General features: G+C 49.1%; 1 long non-coding RNA gene across 1 annotated transcript in view; it reads right to left on the bottom strand.

The window, feature by feature from the left end:
* Positions 1–593: 593 nt before the first annotated feature.
* LOC311611660 overlaps positions 594–21,497 on the bottom strand; it is a 59,612-nt gene continuing 38,708 nt past the window's right edge. The window contains exons 2-3 of the long non-coding RNA XR_014793137.1: positions 1,738–1,825; positions 594–1,096 (exon numbers count right to left, since the gene is read on the bottom strand). This is a non-coding gene — a long non-coding RNA (uncharacterized lncRNA). The remainder of the gene's footprint in view (positions 1,097–1,737; positions 1,826–21,497) is intronic.

A 21,497-nucleotide genomic window follows, 5' to 3' on the forward strand; every position in this document is an offset into this window, starting at 1 on the left:
TCTCTTCCCTTCTCCATCCCTACCCTCCACGCAGCCCCCTCCTTCAGGTCCCCAGGCCAATCTTTTCCTCCTCCTCCGTACAGTAGAAACTCCACCCACCCCTCCCCACAGGAGCAGGTGCTGTCCCCTCGGACCCTAGCATCTCAGTTGTCAGCAAGATGCCCTCTTGTTGGCCCTTAAGCAGAGTGGGAGGATTGGGACATGGGGAGGGGACACTTGTTTCAGCCACAATGACTGGGCACACTGTGGGCATTTAGTCCTTGGGGCCAGGGATGCTACATATCCAACAGTAACCAGGACAGCCTTTTTCCATCCCAAGTGCCAATAATCCCACTGAGAATCATTCAAGTGCTTGGGAGTGAGAGCAGAGATGAGAGCCAGACCCCAGGACATTCCCACCTGTGAGAGGCTCTGCTGATTTTCTCACTGGTTTGCCTAAGAAGCAAGCGTGTTTCTCCAACACAAACTATAATTTAACATTAATTGTTCTTTTTTAAAATTTCTTTATTGATTAAGGTATCACATATTTGTCCTCAATCCCCCATTCCAATCCCCCCCTCATGCCCCCACCCCCTATTGTCCTTGACCACTGGTTAGCTCATATGTGTGCACATAAGTCCTTTGGTTGATCTCTTCCTTTTATCCCCACCCTCGCTTTGAGGTCCAACAGTCTAACCCATGGCTCCTTATCTCTGGGTCTGTTCTTGTTCATCAGTCTATGTTGTTCACCATTTCCCCTAGATGAGTGAGATCATGTCCTACTGGAAATAAACTTATAAGAATCAAAACTGAGACAAGCAATAATCATTTTGCTGAAAGGCATATGAATCAGTCTGTAGTGAGTTTCTTTATGGGCCACCAGTTCTTTTGAGATCCAATTTCAATGTCAAACAGTTCCTTATGTGTACATGTCAGCAATGATATTTCAGTTCTGGATGGTGGGCAAATGGTGGTAATGAAGGTCCAACCCTCTCTGGTTTGGTCCTGGGCAACCTGCAGTGATACACAGCTGCTGACTGCTAGTATGGCAAGGCGTTGTCAGCGTCTTCCATCTCTGGACTGCTTCTCTTCTGTCTTCATGGTTGGACCAATTGTTCTTATAGAAAACATACGAGGAAGGTTAATTCTTTCTGATAGCGTGCCTTTGACCTTCCCCTGGCAATATACTGTATAGCATATTGTATGGGCTGCCTAGAGTGAATCCTGACTCTACCACTGATTGATTAGTGTGTTGCCCTGAGCAGGTTACCGACCTTAGGCAGTTTTGTCATCTGTAAAATGGGGAGAAAAACAGTACCCATTTCACATGGATGTTGTGAGAGAATATGTGTTGGGACTGAACTTCCTATTGCTCAGGAAATTTAACTCTCTTTTAGAAATGCACCTGTTCAACCTGTTCCCCGCCTCCCCGCCCCCCAAAGATTGTAACATGTAATACAAAACACACGAATAAATGGAGTGTGTGTACTTTTCACATGGCCTGGTTAGTGACTGCAGCCCCAAGCCATAATTCAAGGAGAATCTAAACGAGTTACTATTTTGCCAAAGCTCACAGGGCTTGGCAAGAGCAGATGGCTGTCAGCTGTGACGCAAGAGTTGCTGCATAATCGCACAACAACATTCAAGGCATTTGGAAGAAAATAGCACTCCATGCAATCCGAAGGTGATGTTGCTCTGAGGGTTCTTATCTCTTCCAGAAAGTGCATCTGAGTAAAATAAGAAGCCAACTGAACTCACCTGTGAAAGAGCAGGCAAATCATCACCCCATCCTGGCTTTTTAGGCAGCAGCTTGGGCCTGCTCTTCTCCAAGACTTTTGGGGCAGAACTGGAACCAAATAGCAGAGTTGGTGGGGTTTTTATTAGGTTTTTGAAATTCTTCCCTGAATTGTTACTTTGTTCTTTCCCCCATTTAATTCCTTGAACCTCTCGTAGAAGTAAACTGCATCCTTTCTTCTCTCAGTGAAGTCAAATGGTCTTAAGGTGTTCAGATCATAGCACAGAGTCTCCTTTTTCACTAAGTCTGCTGTGTAGATGGGAAACATGAACATGTATGCATGTGATATATGTATATAAGGGTAGAGGTATATATAGGGGGGCATGTATGTGGGAGGGAATGTGTTTGTATGTACCCCTGTGGTATGCAATGGTGTGTGTGTATGAGTATGGTATATGGTATGTATGGTAGTGTGTATTGTGTGATGGTGTGTGGAAGGAATGCGTGTATGTAAGAAGAAGGGTGTACGTGTGTATATGTGTCTGGGTGTGTGGGTATGATATGTGTGATATGTATGTGGGTATGATATGTATGTGTATATGTGTGTTTAGTGGTGGGGAAGTGTAAATATGTGGGAGAATGGTATGTGTGTCTGCCTGTGTGTGTGTGCATGTGTGTGTGTCTGTGCCTGTGTGTGTGTCTGTGTGTCTCTCTGTGTTGGGCAGGCAGAGAACCAGGAACGAAGAGTGCTCCAAGTCAGACCTCACTGGCTTTGCTAAGTGCCTGATCTTTGAGTGACTTACATACATAATATCTAAACTGCACAATTCCACAAGACTTGTTTACAGATGAAGAAACTGAGTTTCAGAGAGGTCAAGGGTAGGTAACTTGCCCAAGGTCCTATAGACGGTAAGCAGAATAACTGGGATTCAACTAGGCCTAGATACCCCTAAAAGGACACACTCTATGTTCTCAGGTAGTTTACCATATAACAGTCTAGGGGAAACTAAAACATTAATGTTTTAGTCCATATTTCTTTCTCTTTCATGATTCCTTTTCCCCAAAGTTCTTTCTATCCATTAAGTGCTCTGATGTTAGGAATTAACTGTGTGAGTGGATTTGGGGGGGGCGGGGGCAGGGAGGGCGCGTGCGCATGCAGAGCTGGGTCTTAGAATCCTGTCAACAATCACAATTCTCCACTCTGGCCCTTAAGAGTGAGCAAGAGATGACAAAAGAGGAAGAGGAAGAGACCACTCAAACCATCTTCAAGGAATTGGTTGGAGGAGGCGTTGGCCATGGTACAATAGTGTTCGGTCATGGTTATTTGTAAGCTAGTGGTCATAGGACATTAGCCCCAAAGAGCATGGCATAGAGTCTATGGGAAAGGATAATGAGTGAAATGAATGGGGTCATAAACAGAATGGCTGGCACCTACCAGATGCTTGACAGATTCACGGGGGCCATTTGACCTCAAGCCTCTCATAGGTGAAAAGCTGAGGACATCTTGGCTCCATTAACTGATGCAAACACAAGGGCTAAATCTGGTTCATAGTGGGGCTGTAGAAGAGATGCATAGAGCATCTGTCAACAGAAGCAACTCTCTAGCTCTATTCCTTCCATTTGGCCCGAGACACCCTCGGACCATCTTGGCTGTGAGGAAACAGTCCCATGGCACAGGCATTGCAGCACATTTGAATAGATATTGGAAGGACTTAAAATATCCGGGAAGAAAGGAAAAGCAGGCATTAGATTCAAGCTGTAAGAGGCATGAGGCATTGTAATCTGTTACTATTGAATGAAAGAACACATGCAGGAGAGTATTGAAAATATTCTGAGCTCAGTAGAAATGCAGGTAGGATTATTTTCCCTAAAAAAAAAAAATCCATGGTAGGTTGGTTCAGTTTATTTATTGATCCAACAGAAATTTATTAGTGCCTACTATCTAACTGTGATTTCAGGGCTAGACATACAATGAAGCCATCAGTGGGACATCCTTCTGCTGCCTTGGAGGCAGGAGAAGCTCCCATCGCCACCATTGCACTTGCCAGCCATGAGCCTGGCGCTCCCCCTGTGGGAGTGCACTGACCACCAGGGGGCAGCTCCTGCTTTGAGAGTCTGCCCCTGGTGGTCAGTGTGCCTCAGAGTGACCCGTAGTTCCACCTTTCGGCTGGTTTGCATATTAGCCTTTTATTATATAGGATGTCTGATTGACAGATTGGAAGCCCATGTAAAATCTGGTTCCTTGGGAGGCTAGTGAATCAGGTTACAGTTTCATTCTAGGGAGGCAGGACTCATAATATGGGGAATTCTTCAAGCAAAGGAAGGAAGATCAGAAGTGCTGGGTGCTATGAATCTCAAGTGTCCATGGTACAGAGCAAAACCACCCATTTCTAAAACTACTACTTCTCTCCCCTAAGAAAACAAATTGGCACAGAGATCATCTTTGCAAGTGTGGCTTCTCTCCTTCTGAAGTTATTTTTTTAAAAAGGGGGAAAGGAAATGGGGAAACAACAAAGAGACAACATTTTACACCATCATATCAGCAACATGTAAAAGTCTAACAATACCATGCATTGATGAACAGGTGGAGAAAAGAAATTTCTTGTACATGGTTAGTGGGAGTGTGGATTGGCACAGCCATTTTTGGCATGCTATTCAGAAATGATCACTGGAATTGAAGATGTGCATGGTCTTTGACCCAGAAATCCAATCCTAGAGAAATTCTCAAGTGTACACACAAAGAGACACATAAAATGTTCACTGCAGGACTGTGGGTAGTAATGGAAAACTAGAAAGAAAGAAAAAAACAGAATGCACACTAAACAGAAAACAGAAATAAACTGGCTTATCAAATAATGAAATAGCATTCTGCAGTTATAATAAATGAACTTACAGCATCATGGATAGATGCCTAACATATGAAAAAGAAAGTCACAGAAGGAAAAAAAAGAAAAGAAAACCACAGTCTGATATCAATTAAATAAAACTTGAAAATGTAAAACCCTGCCGTCACACATTGATGGGTACATTTACATGGCGTGAAAGTGTAAGTCACACATGGGGGCGATAAATACCACAGTCAGATGGTGCATCTCTCTGGAGAAAGAGGGAAGGAAATTAAATGAAGGCTTCGATTCTGTATAAAATATGATGTCTAAATAAACAGGCTCCTGTTGGTGATTAAAATGTTTTATAACTTAAAAAAAAAAAAAAAGAAACTGAAAGGGTGGTGGATATAGAATCAACTCTGGGTAGAAACTCTGACTCTTCCACTTACTGGAAAAAAAAAATTGTAAACCACTTTTTACCTGGAAAATGGAACTAATGCTACCTGAAATTGTCTCTTTTCCAGGACAAAGGCCATAGCATATCAGGGGTTTCATTGGTTCCATCTAATTTTACCCAGCAGAGCTATGGTGAGGACCAAAGGAAAGAGCATGGCAGAGGGCCACTCTAGTGCTCATGAAAAACTGAGGTGTTTTGCCGGAAGGTGTGGGTGGATGCTGGAAGCACAGAAGTGAGGTGATCTCTGGAGGTCTGCAGTCTCAGGGAGCCCAGGTCCTATCAGGTGGGTCCAGAATTCCCCAGACCATCGGAATAGGGTCTGAGATGTGGGAAAGACATTTGCTGATACCGATTCTTGCAGCACAGAGTTTTTAATATCATTTCAAAAGGAGAGTATGGGGTAGAGGATCCCCTTTTAAAGACAAACGAGGCTTTCTCTGGCTGGTGTCAGATGGAGAGGCCTGCAGAGACACATCTGTTTGGCTCAAGCGCAGGGCAGCACCAGCCAGGGAGCAGACGGTGATTTCAAAGCCAATCAGCTTGGCCAAGCTGCCAAAAAGGGCACTGAGTTAGCCTCCATCAACCTTAAGGAGAACCGACTGGCACTTTCCCCATAGAATCAGCCTTCAAAACACTGAATGCATATCTTCAGTGGACTCAAGACCAAACAAATTGCCTAGTAATTGTTTGTAGTGGGTTCCAGAAATGGCAGGGTGTGTGGGAGCGGGGGAGGGGTCCATTTTGTTGTGCTGTGTTTATTTGTGTGCGTTTTTAGGTGGGGATGGCAGGAAAGAGCTGAAGACGATTAATGATCAGAGCCTAGGAAAAAAACACGCGAGCCAATTTGTGCTGATTTTCTTCTGCCTGAAAATGGGGGAAACCCATGGATTGCTCAAGCTTAATTGATGTCTTTGCAGTAAAGGAAATGAAAGGTGCTTAATTCATATATACACTCTCAGAGGCCCATTACCAAGCTGTCACCCCATCAGCCAAGCCAGTAGGTTTTCCTTGGGTTCTGCTGTCTGTGCTCGCATTAATCTGCTCCCAGCCGTATGTCAATCCCCAGGCACCTGGCTGGATGGTTGTTTATGAGGAAAAAGTAGATTTGAGAAAGAGCTAAAAATAAATAAATAAATAAATCTGGACAGGAAATCAACATCTTGGTCTTTGCAATTAACAATTAAGCAATTTAACTTGTTCTCCTTGAGTTGCAATTTTTCTGGCTCTAGCCCTGAAAATAGTGTTGAAAAATTTATCCAGAATCACAGCAACTGTGGTGACCGAACTCAAACTTCTTGGGCAGGTGCTTAACTCCCTGAGTCCCAGTTTCTTCGTGCATCTACCATGGAGACCTATAAGCTAGGGACAGCACTTTTCTCAAAATCGTGTTGAGGTTTGAGTCACAGAAGATATAAGTGACACAGACTGGATGTTCCATAAATGTTTATTCTCTTCTCCCTGGCATTTATGAGGACAGGTAATCTTCATGTATACGGCCCACAGTACTTAATGAGTGCAGGTGGAGGAAAAGGGTACAGGAAAATGTGTAGCATGCAATAGCAGCTGGGCTTTGTTAGCTAATTCTTCCCATTCCGACCTAATGAATACAAGTGTAATAGCTGTACATACTCAAAACCCACAGAGTGTACCCAAAAAGTCAACACACGATGAACTACAAAATTTTATATAAACTAGAGGCCTGGTGCACGAATTCATGCACCAGTGGGGTCCCTTGGCCTGGCCTGTGGATGGGGCTGAAACCAGCTTTCTGACATCCCCCGAGAAGTCCCGGATTGTGAGACGGTGCAGGCCAGGCTGAGGGACCTGCCTGAGGTTGGAGAGGAACACGGGAGGTTGGCCAGCCAGGGAGGGACTGTAGGAGGGCTCCAGGGCATGTCTGGCCTGTCTCACTCAGTCCTGATCAGCTGGCCCCAGCAGCAAGCTAACTTACCTGTCGGAGCATCTTCCCCCTTGTGGTCAATGCATGTCATAGTGAGCAGCTGAGTGGCCTTAGCATATTACGCTTTGATTGATGGAATGAACGACCAGACACCTAGCATATTATGCTTTTATTATATAGGATGCGAACTGTCCAAATGAAGAGCATGAAACAAGTAAGCAGCAAAGCTCCAGCAAGACCATATTTCCTGGTATGTGAGTACCTTTCATTCCAGCTGTTGTTGCTAAAAGCATGTTTGAAAGGGAGGGACAATAAAGCAATGATAGAAACAGGATGTTTGCACAATGAGAAAGGTTGTCCAGGCAGCACTGAGCTGTGAACATGTGGCTCACCAGAAGCCCCTTTGCCAGCCAAGGCTGCACAGAATGCATTTGCATTCAAGGAGATGCCCCTCCAGCATCTCCCAAATTGCCCGGATGGGCATTCCCTGTGAATGCAAACTTAAAGCAACAGCACTGGAAAATCAATTCCATTCTGCAATGAGCATGTTATTTCTTTTGCAATCAGAAGACAATAGATTTCACACAAAAAGAAAATTTAAAAGCTAAATTGATTAAGGTGATCCAATTGAGTCAGAAGTCCAAGTAAAGGGTATGGCAAAAGTAGGTTTATAGTTGTTCATATGGAAAAATACTACAATAAATAATAATATAATAATAAATTGTTTCACATACTCACAACTATAAACCTACTTTTGCCCCACCCTGCGTATTGAAGCCTCATCTTTACAAATAGTTGGGGACAGTGTGAGAGTACACAACAATCCTTGTAGAAGCTTTGATGTGGAGGAGCAACCAATACAGTACTGACCAGCAGGGGCCAGCAAGGGACATGGGTAAGTATGGGACATCAACAAATAACAAGCTAAGGAGAAGACAATGAAAAAGATCTTTGGAACAAGAAAATAACCACCTTAGCATTACTAATACCCCTGGAGAACAGAGGAGACTAGTTGTTATCAGCACATCTGCCCTATAGAGACAACACTTATAAATCAAAAAAGTTCCCTAGATCCTATCTTAGGCAAGGTCACTTTAATAGTTCATAGTATGTCCTCAAGATCAATGTCTACTACCTACCCTGTTACATGATCTCAGTCTTCCGCTTTCTTGTATCTCCCTTTGGATTACACTGTTTCCATTTGTCATCGAAGTCCTTCTCCAGTCTCTGTCCTGTCCTCTAGCCACTATCTGGTGTCCATAGCTAGTGACACGTGCCTAGTGCACCTCATTTTATAAGGCTGCCAGCCTGGATGTTCTTCATGGCCATTGCCTCTGCCAAATGCCTCCAGAAGGCTGGCCTCTGCTCTGTTCCGTGCTACTGCAGATCTCCCACTCATGCTCCTGATACAATGCCCACTCCACCCACCCAGAGCCCTATCTCCCTCGAGTCTGTCCCACTAAACTCTGGTCCTGAGCTTTCCCCCCACCGCTGCACCGCTTGCCTGAGTCACCAGCCAGTCAGGAAACACAGCCCCTTTCCTAGTTCAACACTTTCAGTGGGGTTCCCAAAGGAGAGTTGCTCAGTCCCAGTCGTATGGTTCTTTCCATTTGTCACACAGTCTTCTCCCTGCAGGAATGCCTCCCACACAGATTGGGGGTAAACAAAGATGAGAAAAGCACTCACCCTAAAGAAGCTCACAGCCCAGTGGAAGGTACTTTGCAGATCTCCTAGAGAAGAGGCTGCCTTCCGGGCACTGCGGCCAGCCAATAGTAGTAACAGTCATCATTTTTGAGCTCTCACTGTGTGCCAAGATGCCACACTAAGTGCTTCTTAAAGCCCTTCTACCATTGGAGGTAGGTACTGGGATAGATCAAATTGTTGTTCAAACCATTTCTGCCCTTCCCGGGGGATCAGCTCCCCTTTCCCATTCACTTGGAGAGTCATCAGTGATATTCTCTCTCTCTCTCTCTCTCTCTCTCTCTCTCTCTCTCTCTCTCTCTCAAGTAACTGAGCATGCCACAAAATAAGGCTTCACTGTAGCACAAAGTTGATGCATTTGTACTTAGGCTAAATACAAACACACATGCACACACATACATACATGTATACATTAATATTTACCTACATGCATGCATTCATAAAACAAAACCCAGGGCTAGCCTTCAATCTTTACCTTGGATCCAGTCTGTCAGCAGATCCTGTCTTGTCAGCCTCTGTTCTTCTTCTGGCCACCACCACCTCCCAACTGGCATCCTGCTTCTGCCCATAGCCCCTGTAATCCATCCACAATAGGGCAACCAGAGGGATCCTGCCCAAATGTGAATCAGATCATGCTGCTGTTTTGCTTAGAGCCCTCAAATGCTCCCACCTCACACACCCTCACTGTGACTTCACATGTGCCCATGCCCAGTGTCTTCTTCTCGTTAACTCCATCCCCTGTAGTTTAGCCCTCACCAGACCTGCCAGGTCAGCTCCTGCTCTAGGACCTTGGCACTGGCTCCTCTACTGGGAGCTTTTACCTGGTGACTGCTTGGCTATTTCCTCACTCTCCTTAGGTCTTTGGTCAAGCGTTGCTGCTCTGATCACCCCGTCTAAAACATCCCAGTCCCCCCAAATATTTATTATTGTTTGTATTGTATATTTATCTTGTCTATTGTCTGCCTCCCCTCACAAGGATATAAACTGCCTCTTGCCAGTTTTTTTCACTAAGTGCACCCAGTGGTTGGTAAATAATCATGAAGGAATGGGAAAAGAGAAGACATGTCAGATGGCTCTTAAAGGACAAGGACATAAAAGGATTCTGACATCCATGCAGCCACACATTATTATCAGGTTGTTCTTCAAGGGAAGAGGCCCACAGCCTACAACTACTACTCTAATCGGTTTTCCTCAGTCCAGAATCTGACCTCCGATCTTTTAAGCCAGAAACCAATTTGTACCTTCTCTTATGACCAAATTATAAAATCAGAAATACCATTTACTTCCTTACAACCATTTTCAAAACCTCTTATTTAGATGGAAAATGTCTATGAACATATGTGATCAGTACATTCACTCTCCCTGGGAAGACCTACTTGGAAAATCAACAGTAATCAGAAGGCAGCTTGATGATAATGAAATGAAATCAAGGAACGTGAGAAGAAACAAATGTATAGTTGCCCTCAGGCTTAGATGGCCTGATGTGTAAGTGGCATTGGAATTCTTATGGTTGCAAGTGACAGAAACCCAATTCAACTGGCTTACACAAAAAGGGATCTACTGGTTCATACAACTGATAAAGTCAGTAGAGCTGACCTCAGGCATGACTTAATGCAGGAGCTTAAAGGAAATCAGTTTCTCTCTTTCCATCTGCTTGGTTGACTCCATTCCCAGACAAATTCTCTCCACAGAGTGGCAAAATGGCTGCAGCCGCATAAGCCTCACACTCACAACTCCAAAACTAGGTAAAGATACAGCCTCTTCTCTGGGAGGCCTGCAATGTTCTAAGATTCACACACTGCAATCAGGGGAATGAAGCGTGCTGACTAGCCTAGGCTCATCTCATGGTCTACCCAGTAAGTTGGGGATCAGACCATATCTAAAAGATGTGGCCTTAGAATGAGGGAAGGTGAATCACAAATATTAATGGGGGCTACTAATACAAGGGGATGAGCAGATACTAAGAGGAAAAATTAAAAATTTTCCCTGCAGCCTACAACTTACTATTATATGTTCTTGTCAACGGTGTGGTAACCTGCACATCCCATCTCCACATTATGCATGCCTGGAGTCTGCTGAGCAGGGCACTTCCTGTCTGGGTTAGTGCATGGAAACACTCCCTTTTCTGGGGCTCCACTGCTGACCAATCCCAGTGTACACAGTGAGTCCATGACAACCAGATCTGCTGGCTGGAAATCCTTCCTTCTCTCTCCTGTAGGTGACTTTGCATGCCTATGCTCCGATCCAGGCAACTCGGGTCCTTTATGGGAAGAACAAGAACTGAGGGCATAGTCTGAGACAAACCCTGCAGACACATGTTCTTTAACATCTTAAGTTCCACCTTAGTTTTTTTTTTTAATTTTATTGATTATGGTATCACATAATTGTCTCATCCCCCCATTCCCATCCCAAACCCCTCCCCACATATGCCCCCATCCCCCTGTTGTCCATGGCCACTGGCTAGACCCATATGCATGTACACAAGTCCTTTGGTTGTTCTCTCCCCCTTATACCCACCCTCCCCTACTTTCCCTCCGAGGTTTGAGAGTCTGATCGCTGCTTCTCTTTCTCTGTGTCTGTTTTTGTTCATCAGTCTATGTTGTTCATCATTTCCACTAGATGTGTGAGATCATGTGATCCAAGAAATACCCTTATAAGAACCGAAACTGAGACAAGCCATAATGGTTATACAGATTTTGCATTTCATTCTATAGCATTGTACTCACCTCCCAGTGACAATGGAATCTCCAGGAATATGCTTCCTGGCCACACACTGTGCTCTATTCCCCTGAAATGCCACCCTGTGAAGCATGCAATCTGGCTCCTTAATGTAGTCCAACCTGCAGGAGAGATACTGCGTGTGGTGTGGGGCTTTTAGATATGAGGTGTATATGGGTCATCACAAGGAGTCTGTCTAGAGGACAATTAATGATTAGGGCATACAGCTCAGGAGAGAGGTGGGGATTGGAAAGACAAATCTGAATACTAGCATGGTGTGATGGTGGAAGTCGCGATGGTGCACGGAATTGCCTGTGGGAGGTGAGGAGAGAAGAGAGAAACCTGAGGGTAAAACGCTGAGTGCAGCCCACACAGCTGAGTGACGGAGAAAGAAATGGGACCAGGTGGGTAGAATCAGAACTATCTCAAAAGGCAGAGAAAGCTTCAGAAACTCCAAGCAAATGGCCAAGAAAGGCAAACCAAGGTTCGGTGATGAATAACCTGAGGTTTCCTGAGCCAGTGCACAGTATAGGCCAGTGCTAAGGCTGAAAACAACCCCAGAAACGGGTTTCTGGCCTGCTGGGCACAGGACTCACATCACCCCATCAGACGGAGCTCCAGGCTGCAGGACCACTGGGCATCGCCTCCAGGCCTCAGGGATGCAGCTGTTGTACCACAGAAAGCCAATTTCGCAGCACAGGCGGGCAAGCCCCTGAGGGTCCTCTCTGCCGGCTCCACGCCTTTTGTCACTTGCTCCTTGATTGCCCAGGTCAAGGCCCAGAAAGTGGCGGGAGAGATCAAGGTATGTCGCTGTCTGCACCAGGGTTTGCTAAAGAACTGTGACTCTAAAGATATCTATCTGTAAATCACTGGACTGAACAGGTAACCACATGCTTTTTAATTCTTGGATCCTTTCTAGAGGTCACGGTCACCAGGGTGTTTGTCATGGGTCTTTGGCCATCACGGCTTCAAACCTCCCTTATGACCAAGCTTTGAACGGCCGGGAGTAGAGAAGGAACTAACATGGGTTCTGCACCCACGGGGAGCCGTATGCATGTTAGACACCCCCCACGCCCGCCTCGTTTCCTCTGCAGAATGACCTGCGGGCAGGTGCTGTCATTACCTCCATTTACAGAGGGGGACGCAGGGCTCAAAGGACTAGTGAGCGGAGAGCTACACCAGAGAACTTTCGTTTTTCAGTTTCCAGTAACGACTCTGGCGCTGACAAAGCTCTCCCACTGCAGTGTTTCCTTTTGAGTCAGAGCCTCACACTGAGAATTCGCCCCATTTTACAAATGAGAAAACCGAGACCCTGCGAGCTTCAGGGACTTGTCCGCGGTCGAAGGTGAGGCTCTCTGGAGTTCAGTGTTCTTCGCTTGATACTTCTGTCTCTCTCACTCCGAGAGAAAGCCTGGGGCATTCAAACGGGGAACTTTCCCTAACAGACAGATGATTTCCTAAAGCAGGGCCTCTTTCCTGAAGGAGGTGCTAGAATCTGCCAACTCCCAGAGCAAAGTCAGGAGAGGGCGTTGATGTGGGGAAATGACTGCTCTGGGAGAATGAAGCCCCTGCCATCTTTCTCCCTCCTTGCCCAGCCTGGACTTCTGCTTCTGAGGGGCCCAGCGAGGTGGCCATCTTGGCCTTCACTGTGTCTCCTTACACCTCCAGTTTCATGGACTTGGCTCCTAACAACGCCTCTGTCCCACCCTCCCACCCTCTGTCCCTCATGCACCAGCCAGCCACGCAGCGCCGTGTGGGGCCTGTGTGCTCTGCACTGTATTTTCATCTAACTTCCCTCTGTTATCCGCTTCATGCTCAGATGTCCTGCTTTCCCAGCATGAGAACCAAGGATCTTGTCTTGCTTCTCTCTGGAACTCTGCGTGGATCCACACTTAGAGGCTTTTCTTGGGATATAGCAAATCAGATTAATTTTTTTTACTATAATAATCATTCCAAGTTGTCAGGGGGAGATGCTGGCAATTTCCTCATTGATTTTCTTCATCATGGACGCCTGCTCACAAGCAGCTGTCACAGCATCATTCCACAGAGAAGCGTCTGGTCCACCACACGTTCTGAGCTGTCTTGTTCCCTTTGCTAAGCATAGGCCTGAGGAGAATAGCAGACTGTTTGGTACCTTAGTGAGGCCGTGAGTTTACCACTTGGAATAATCTATACTAATAAAAGGGTAATATGCAAATTGGTCATGGCGCCCTCATAGTAACAATGGAACAGCAGACTATGTGGGAAGACAAGGCTGGCAGGGGGGTTAGTGAGGGTCGACCCAATGACTGACCAGGCTGGTAGTGGGGGGCAGTTGGGGCAACCAGGCTGGGGGGGGGCAGTGAGGGGTGACCAGGCCAGCAGGGAGGGCAGTTGGGGGGCAACCAGGCTGGCAGGGGACAGTTAGGGGCAATCAGGCTGGCAGGCAGAAGTGGTTAGGGGTGATCAGGCTGGTGGGGGAGGTAGGGCAGTTAGGCAGGCAGGTGAGCAGTTAGGAGCCAGCAGTCCCAGTTTGTGATAGGGATGTCCGACTGTCGGTTTCGGCCCGATCCCCCTAGAGGTTCTGGATTGGAGAGGGTACAGGCTGGGCTGAGGGGCTCCCTCCCCCCGCCCCCTCAGTGCACTGAGCCTCTAGTAACAATTGTAATAATAATACCAAGTATTTATATCACAACTTTTCATTTTTCAAAATAGCTATTGGAGTTCAGAGCTGGAAAGGGCCTAGAGATAGAGCCAACTCTTTCATAGACAAATGAAAAAACAGGAAGCTCAGAGCACCTAATATCCTGAGTGACCCTCTCAACACTCCTCCTGGGTGGTCCAGTTCCCATTTCACAGATGAAATGGACACAGGAAGTGCCTCGGCCAATTCACAGCAGAGCTTAGACTTCCAGTTTCCCAATCCCCCTGGCCTGGTGCTCTTTCCCCTCAGGATTTCTCTCTTGAACAAGGGACCATTGAAAGGTACCTAAGGAACTGGGTCATCTGTGACACTGGATCTGACCTTGGCCTGTCCCAGTGTGGGCCCTGCTTCCTAAGGCCTCCCTGCTCCGGGGTGGTCTCTGTGCCCACACCCGGCCCTTTCCCTTCCTGTCTGCCTTCAGTCAAAGTGTGAAAACCCCGAAGACCCTAATCATCCGTTAGAGACAACTTGGAGCCGAGAGTTTCCCGTCACTTTAATGACAAGTACAGTTCCGCGGTTTTCCATGGCAGCAACCTCCACAAATTGGACTGCGTTCGAGCCGTGAGGGAATCCTCCTGCAGCCAGGTGTGGCCGCTCAGCTGAAGCCGCTGATGAGAACCAGGGGCTGATCAGGAAGTGAGCCCAGCTAAGCTGCAGGGACAGCACCCAACCCGCAAGACAGTGAGGGCGCCCCTGGTGGAAAGGTACAAGGTGCTCCCAGCTCCCCGCCTCTCCTCAGGCAAGGCGGGGGTGTTGACAGCTGCTTTCCAAGGTCACGCCCAGCTGAAGGGCCCAGCTGATTCCACAGCAAGTGTTTCTCCTGGACTCCCACTCACCATGGAGGAGTCAAGACAATCTGTGATCCAGGTTTCCAGCTCGAGGAATTACATCTTGTTGGAAATTCAATAGGTAAAATTCTGCTATCTTTTTTTTGTTTGTTTGTTTGTTGTTGTTGTTTTTTTGCGCCTGCCTGGCATTCTGTCCTCGCTCCCCACCCCTCCGCCCCCATACACACACACTTTTTTAAATTTTATTTTAGTAACAACACCTTGGTTTCCCTTAAAGGTCCATCACTCCCTCGGGTGTGAACCACCTTCAGCCCCTGTGGTTCACCTCCCACCTGGTAGCTTGCCAGCCTAGAGCCCCTGAGTAGCACCGGCTGAGTCCTTGGTGACCCAGATAAACAATCTTCCTCTTGGAAGCCTTTCTTGACCCTGAAAAGCAGTTTCCCATTTTCTCCTGTGACACCTGAATCTGCATCCACCACACTGCACCGTGTGTGTGTGTGTGTGTGTGTGTGTGTGTGTGTGTGTGTCTTCCCTTCCACACTCTGGGCGTGAAGCACTGGAGCTGTCTTTTCATTGTATTCCTACCAGCAGTTTCTAGCACCGCGCCTGGCACATGACCAGTGCTCAATAAACCTCGGTGGGAGGATGGAGGGTAAGACTCGCTCATAAACTACAGATCATCATGTAAGTACCACCTGGCAGACCAGACCCTCCAGGCCGGTGGACATTTTATTAGCCTCCCGTGCTACCCACCATGACCCGCCAAGGTTTTACTGCATTTATTAGTGAGGCAAGATAAACCCCATCTGACAGATCCTCCTACTGCTATATCCAACAGACAGCGAAGGTTAAACAATCGGCCCTGGCACACAGCCGCCGTGACCCCGGGGCCAGCCTGCATCTGGCACCCAGGGGCTGAGGGGGAGAGCTGCACCCAGGACTGGAATAGTCCTCAAGGCCTCTCCCTGGGCGGGGGGTGGGTCAGGGAAGGAAGCCTGTGGGGGAGGCGGGCTGCCCTACGTGTGCTCGGTACAGTATCTGGTTTAGAAAAACAAGATCCTTGCCGGAGGCAACAGAGGACCACCAGGCTCCGAAGGCCGATGCTCAAAAACAAGATATGCTGCAATAAGAAAGAAATAAGAAAGGGTTACACCATAAAAGAGATCCTGAGCAATTGAGGGCACATCTCTCCTTGTAAAATGCATGAACTCAATCGATACACATCCTTCCTCTGGCTCAGCAGTCCAGGACAATCTGACCTCAATGGGAGAATCTCACCTTTGGCAGGAAGGGGGTGAACTCAGCCTTGTTCTCAAGATAAGCAACTTCCAACAGAGAGGCTGTTTCTCTTCCCCTTTCCTATGCCCCCCCCCCCCCCCCTCAATTTAGAAGAATGAGTGCATTTGCTGCCTCCCCGAGTTAGGATCCAGAGGAAGCTGAAGTCAGAGCTATTTCTTCATGGAGGTTTGATATTCCTCTAAATCTACTTTCTGTGGCCCCGAGCCAAAGCCAGTTACCTGGTGATGGAGAGAAATTGTTTCAGGGTGATATGATTTGTATCTGGTAAGTCGTGCACCCTGCGGATTATTGTCAGATTCCTGTCCTTCAGCTGTTTCCAAAATGACAGCCTATTGATCCAGTCATCGCCGCCCGGGTTTGAAGTTCATGGGCAGAGACGTCCCCCTGGTGTTGTTCGTTCGCGCTGTTCCTCGCGCTGCAGCTCAGAAGAGCTGCCTTTCATGCCGTGTGCTTCCCCAGCCCCTTCCCACGAGGACAGATCACCCAGGTCCTTCTGATGCCCACCAGGCACCCATCCAGGTGCTGAGCTGGCTCCCAGGGTTTGCTGAGCTGAATGGAGTTGAGTGTAACTGTCGCTTCCAACCTCTGCTGAGACTCTGCCCTTTCAATTAAGAAGTGACAGCATCGCAGGTCCTCTCTGGGAAGGCAGCAGGTATAGCAGACATGGCGTTACGGAGGCCTCCTCTGTCTTGCTGGCGCCCTACCACCATCAGCGAGGCAGGGAGAGGGTTGTTGCCTGGGCAGGAGCTGGGTTTTCCTGAAGGACTCCGGAGCCACAGCGCTGGGCTTTGGCCCTGGTGTGCTGACACCAGGCACAGAGCTCTTGTCTCTCTTCCGTATCCCTGAGCCAGTCTCAGTATCCCTCCACGGCAAGCAGCATTGTTTTAACAGCACTTGCCCTGCCATTCGGGTGCTGTGGGACCCAGAGCGAGGTTTCTCTCTCCCAGCCTCAGTTTCTTCATCGGCTGACTGAAGCTCACAGGCCCCAGTTAGCATTCCCCAGGGCTGCTGCCCAAGCAGAGGCAATGACGCCGCTGAAGAGTCTCATACAGCTGCTGTCCCTTCCCAGAGACAAAGTGCTTAATGCGAGCGAGGGAAGCTCTTCCTGCTGTGACCAGCAAATTGCCTCTTGGGCAGTGCGGCAGTCAATAATAGTACAATAACAGCCATCATTTGTGAGCTCTCACTGTGTGCCAAGATGCCACACTAAGTGCTCCTAAAGCCTTCCTACCATTGGAGGTAGGTACTGGGGTAGATCAAATTGTTCAAACCATTTCTGCCCTTCCAGGGCATCATGCTCTCCTCTCCCATTCACTTGGAGAGTCATCAGTGATATTCTCTCTCTCACTCTCTCTCTCTCTCTCTCTCTCTCTCTCTCTCTCTCTCTCCCCCCCCCCCCCCCCCTCTGTTTCCCCATGTACTGCCATTGAAATGACAAGGCCTAGACGGGGGCTGCATCTAAGTCTGGGCCACACTGAACCTGACCTGGATCAGCAGAGCTAAAACCAATCCACAGTGAACATGGAACGTGAAAAAGAAACAAACTTCCATGGGATAACACAGCATAGCTTGGTTTAAATGGACATGATGATAATAGGGGACATGGAGGCACAGTTCAGACTGGGCAATTGCCCGAGATGGCACTGCCAGCAGGTGGCAGCGTCCCTCCGGCAGGCCCCTGCAGCTCAATGTCCTCTCCCCTGCTCTCCGCGCAGTCCCGGGTCCTCCGGGCAAAGGCAGCCTCTCCCTCGTCCCCCCACAGGCTTCTCTGCAGCAGGGCACCCGGAGCCACTTTCTCCTTCTTCAGATGCTCCTGTGGGGACCTCCAGGACCCGCACCCCTTCCTGCCTGCTCCTCAGCATCCCCTTCACCCCCTGAGCCAGCCTGACTCCGGAGTTACAGCACAGGCTTGAGAGTCAGACAGAATCCAAAGCCCAATCCCTGTCCCAGCTCTGCGGCCACAGGCACGTCACTCATCCACTCTGAGCGCGTTTTTGAAAGGGAGACAAGGATAAATGCCTCCCCCGCAGGCTGCTGGGAGCATCATTAAACCAGTGGGCCTGCAGGAGGGGGGCATGCCGGCCATGTGGCCACTCATGCCCTTACCTGAGCATCTTTCCTACCTCACTTGACCCTACCCTTCTCCCTCTCTGGTCAGTTCATCCATCAAATTGAACTAAAAGATCCAGAAACAAATTAGATCCATTAGCAATTGCTCAACCTTCCAACCCATCCATAATCTCATCTCACCTCGCCACCCCTCAGCTTTCCGCCTGATGCTGCTCTGTCCTCGCGTCTAGAGCTCCGTAGTGGCCTCCTAACTGCTCTCCCTGGTCCCACACGGTGCCTGCAGCTCGCCTGTTACCACCACGTCCCTCCTCCACTCTCCACCCGCCGGAGACTGTGTCTTATGGCTCATATGCCTCTAGGCTTTGAGTAAACTGGCCCATGGCCCCTCTCAGAGCTCAGCTCCTCTGACGCTCGCACGCGCGCGCGCGCGCGCACACACACACACACACACACACACACACACACTCACACCAGCCACACTGGTCCCCATGCACTTCTTGAGCGCCTCAGGCTGTGGCCCATGTCAGGTCTTTACCCACATTCTCCCTCTGCCTCAGACATCCACTCACTCACTCACTTTCGAGTATTTGCTCTGATGTTGCCGGACCAGAGGGAGGCCTTCCCAGACCGCAGTTATAAACACAGCACGCGGCCCGCCTTGCAAAGTCATTTTCCAGACCCACCCTTACCTCACTCACTCTTCTTCACAGCGGCATTGCACCCGGAACCCTGTATTTGCTCACTGTCTCCCTTGCTAGAAGGGACGGAACTGCTTTGATAGCTGCTGTAACCCCGGTGCCTAAAGTCACTGCCTGACACATGGTGGGTATTCAATACATTTTATTGGATGAGTGATTGCATGGATAATACTGGATTCTTGAACTAAGGCCACAGAGAAACAAGGAAGGCATCCAACAGTCAGCAGAGAGCAGCAGGAAAATGGAACAGGCACAGAGAGGAAGGTAGAAATTAGATACCTTTTGTCCCAAGAAAGATGGATAAAGGGGCTGCCATGCCTGACTCCTACGGTCATGTTCCAGGGACTCCAGCTGTGTCATGCCCTGGGCTGTAATGACACTACAGACTGTGCACACACACCACACATGCACACATGCACACATGACACATCACACACACACGCACACACACATCCATATGCATACACACCATACACACACATAGACACATACATGCCACCACCACACCTGGCACATGTACCACACACCACATCACACACCACACAACACACTTGACTGGAATGCCCGTGAGTGAGCTTCTGACTCTTGCTGCCTAATGGTCCGCACGGCGGCAGTGGGTGAACCACCCACACAGAGCCAGGCACACACTCGTGTTCATTAGTGTGAGCTCCTTTCTCCCACAGAAACTCCAGCCCTGAGCAGTCCCCAAGGGGAGCACTTGCCCAGTGTTCAAGTCCGTGTAGTCTTTATCCTTAGAGCCATCGCCTCATCCCCTCACCCAACTTCCCCCTGCTCCCCCTCCGTCCCACCTGCCTTCCCACTTTGCTGCATTTCCAGTCCCTCCATCTGTCCTGTCCACCTGCTTTGCGCTCTGCTGTCCCCCCTGCAAAACCGACGCCCGTCCCAGCTGCCCGGTCTGGCAAGAGCGCCTTTGACTTGCAGGCTTTCTGGTCAGAGACCCAGACCTCATCCTGAGCAGCCACGATCATCACGCCTGCATCTGTCAGCGCAGCCTGCTAATTCCTCGCAAACACTTCCTGGAGTGACCTCTCTCTCCCATCGCCACGATGTCATCAGGAATCCTTCTCGGAGCCCAGAACGAGCCGGGTCCCCTCATGCTCTAAGAGCCCTGGCTTTCATTCCCAGCAGGGGCATGCTTTGTAACCGCCTGCCTGTGACAGCGCTGCATACTGTCTCTCTCCCCTGCTAGACCAGGCACTCCACAAGGACGGTTCTCAGTAAATGCCATTGGGTTGGAGCTAGTTTTCTCTTTGTTTCTTTGTCCTCATCCCCAGCGATTATGTCAGTTTCCTGCAGGACAGAGCTGTGCTTGTTACTGCTTGTATCGCCCCCAGCCCCAGAGCTTAGCATGACACTGAGAGCATCCTAGGTGCTTGGCAAATAGGGGCATATGTTACCGTGTCCCTGTCAATCAAGCAGATGGTGAGTTTGTGGAAAAGCAAGATCCGGCTCCCAAATGACCAGTAGCGTAACCAGGCCTTGCCGGCGCCAGAACCCAATAATCTGGATGTCGGTGTTGCCCAGCGGCGCACCAGGCTAGCAGTTTCCTCCCTTTGCCTCCTGGCACCGCAGTAATTAGAAACCGCCGTCGCCGCCACATTGCGCTCCCCAGAGCACCCCGCAGGATGCGCGGAGCGCGTGTAGCTGCCAGCCCCCTGCCGGGGAGAGAATAGAGGCCTCATTTGCTGAACATGGCCGGGGTGCCGGTGACAGCGAAGGGGGTGAGACGCTGCATAGCAAATAGCGGCCCCGTCTTCCCCAAAGCCCTAAATAATTTCTCCACCTGAAAAAAAAAAAAATGAGAAAGAGAGAGAAATGCACAATTAATTTTTCATGGAGATCATCCCACTTAGAAGCGTAGGGAAGGGCTGCGCATACTAAAAGCCTGGCTTGGGAGGCCACGGGGTCGAGGCTTAGACAAAGACGCCGAGAGGGAAGCAAAGCAGGAAACTGGTGGCGTTTCCGTGGCTCCTGTGGGCCTGGGGCGGCAGGACGGAGGCTGCCTGTGTGCTCTCTTATCTCCGCGTCCTGCTCTGGGCTCTGGCGGGTCGCTTCCACTGCCATATGTGCCACACAACCCTGGGGGGCCGACTTCTCCTCTACAAGAGGAAACTGAGGCTAGGGGAGCCGGGGGCCTCAGCCAAGGTCACCCCGCCAGTGGGAGGCCTTGCAGGACTCCAAGGCCAGCAGGGCACCACGCGCAGGCCCGCCCAAATATTGGGGAGGCGCTGGGTGACCATCTGTCTAGACAGTATGGCAGGCTGGCCTTCACGCCAGCGAGTTGCCCATTCAGGTTTCTCTGCGTATGTTAACCGTTTACACTCTCTGCCTTAGCCCCCAAGGGAAGAGCAGGCAGGAGCCCGGGGAAGGCGGCTCACTCTCTGCCCCGCCCTCCGAGTAGGGGTCCCTCCGACATGACACCCATTGCTGCTAGGGAGCCTGTTTCCACAGAGAATAGGGTGAACACATCAGCTCAGAGACACCCACCCCGCCTTCCATTTCCTCTGCCACCACCTCACTGGCTGTGTGACCCGGGCAAATGGCTTGACCTCTCTGTATATAGGCTGCTGGGAGGAAGTACTGCAAACTGAATGCCTTAACACAACAGCAATGAATCCTC

This window comes from Pipistrellus hanaki (assembly GCF_964339955.1).
Source record: "Pipistrellus hanaki genome assembly, chromosome: 1".
Classification (NCBI taxonomy): domain Eukaryota; kingdom Metazoa; phylum Chordata; class Mammalia; order Chiroptera; family Vespertilionidae; genus Pipistrellus; species Pipistrellus hanaki.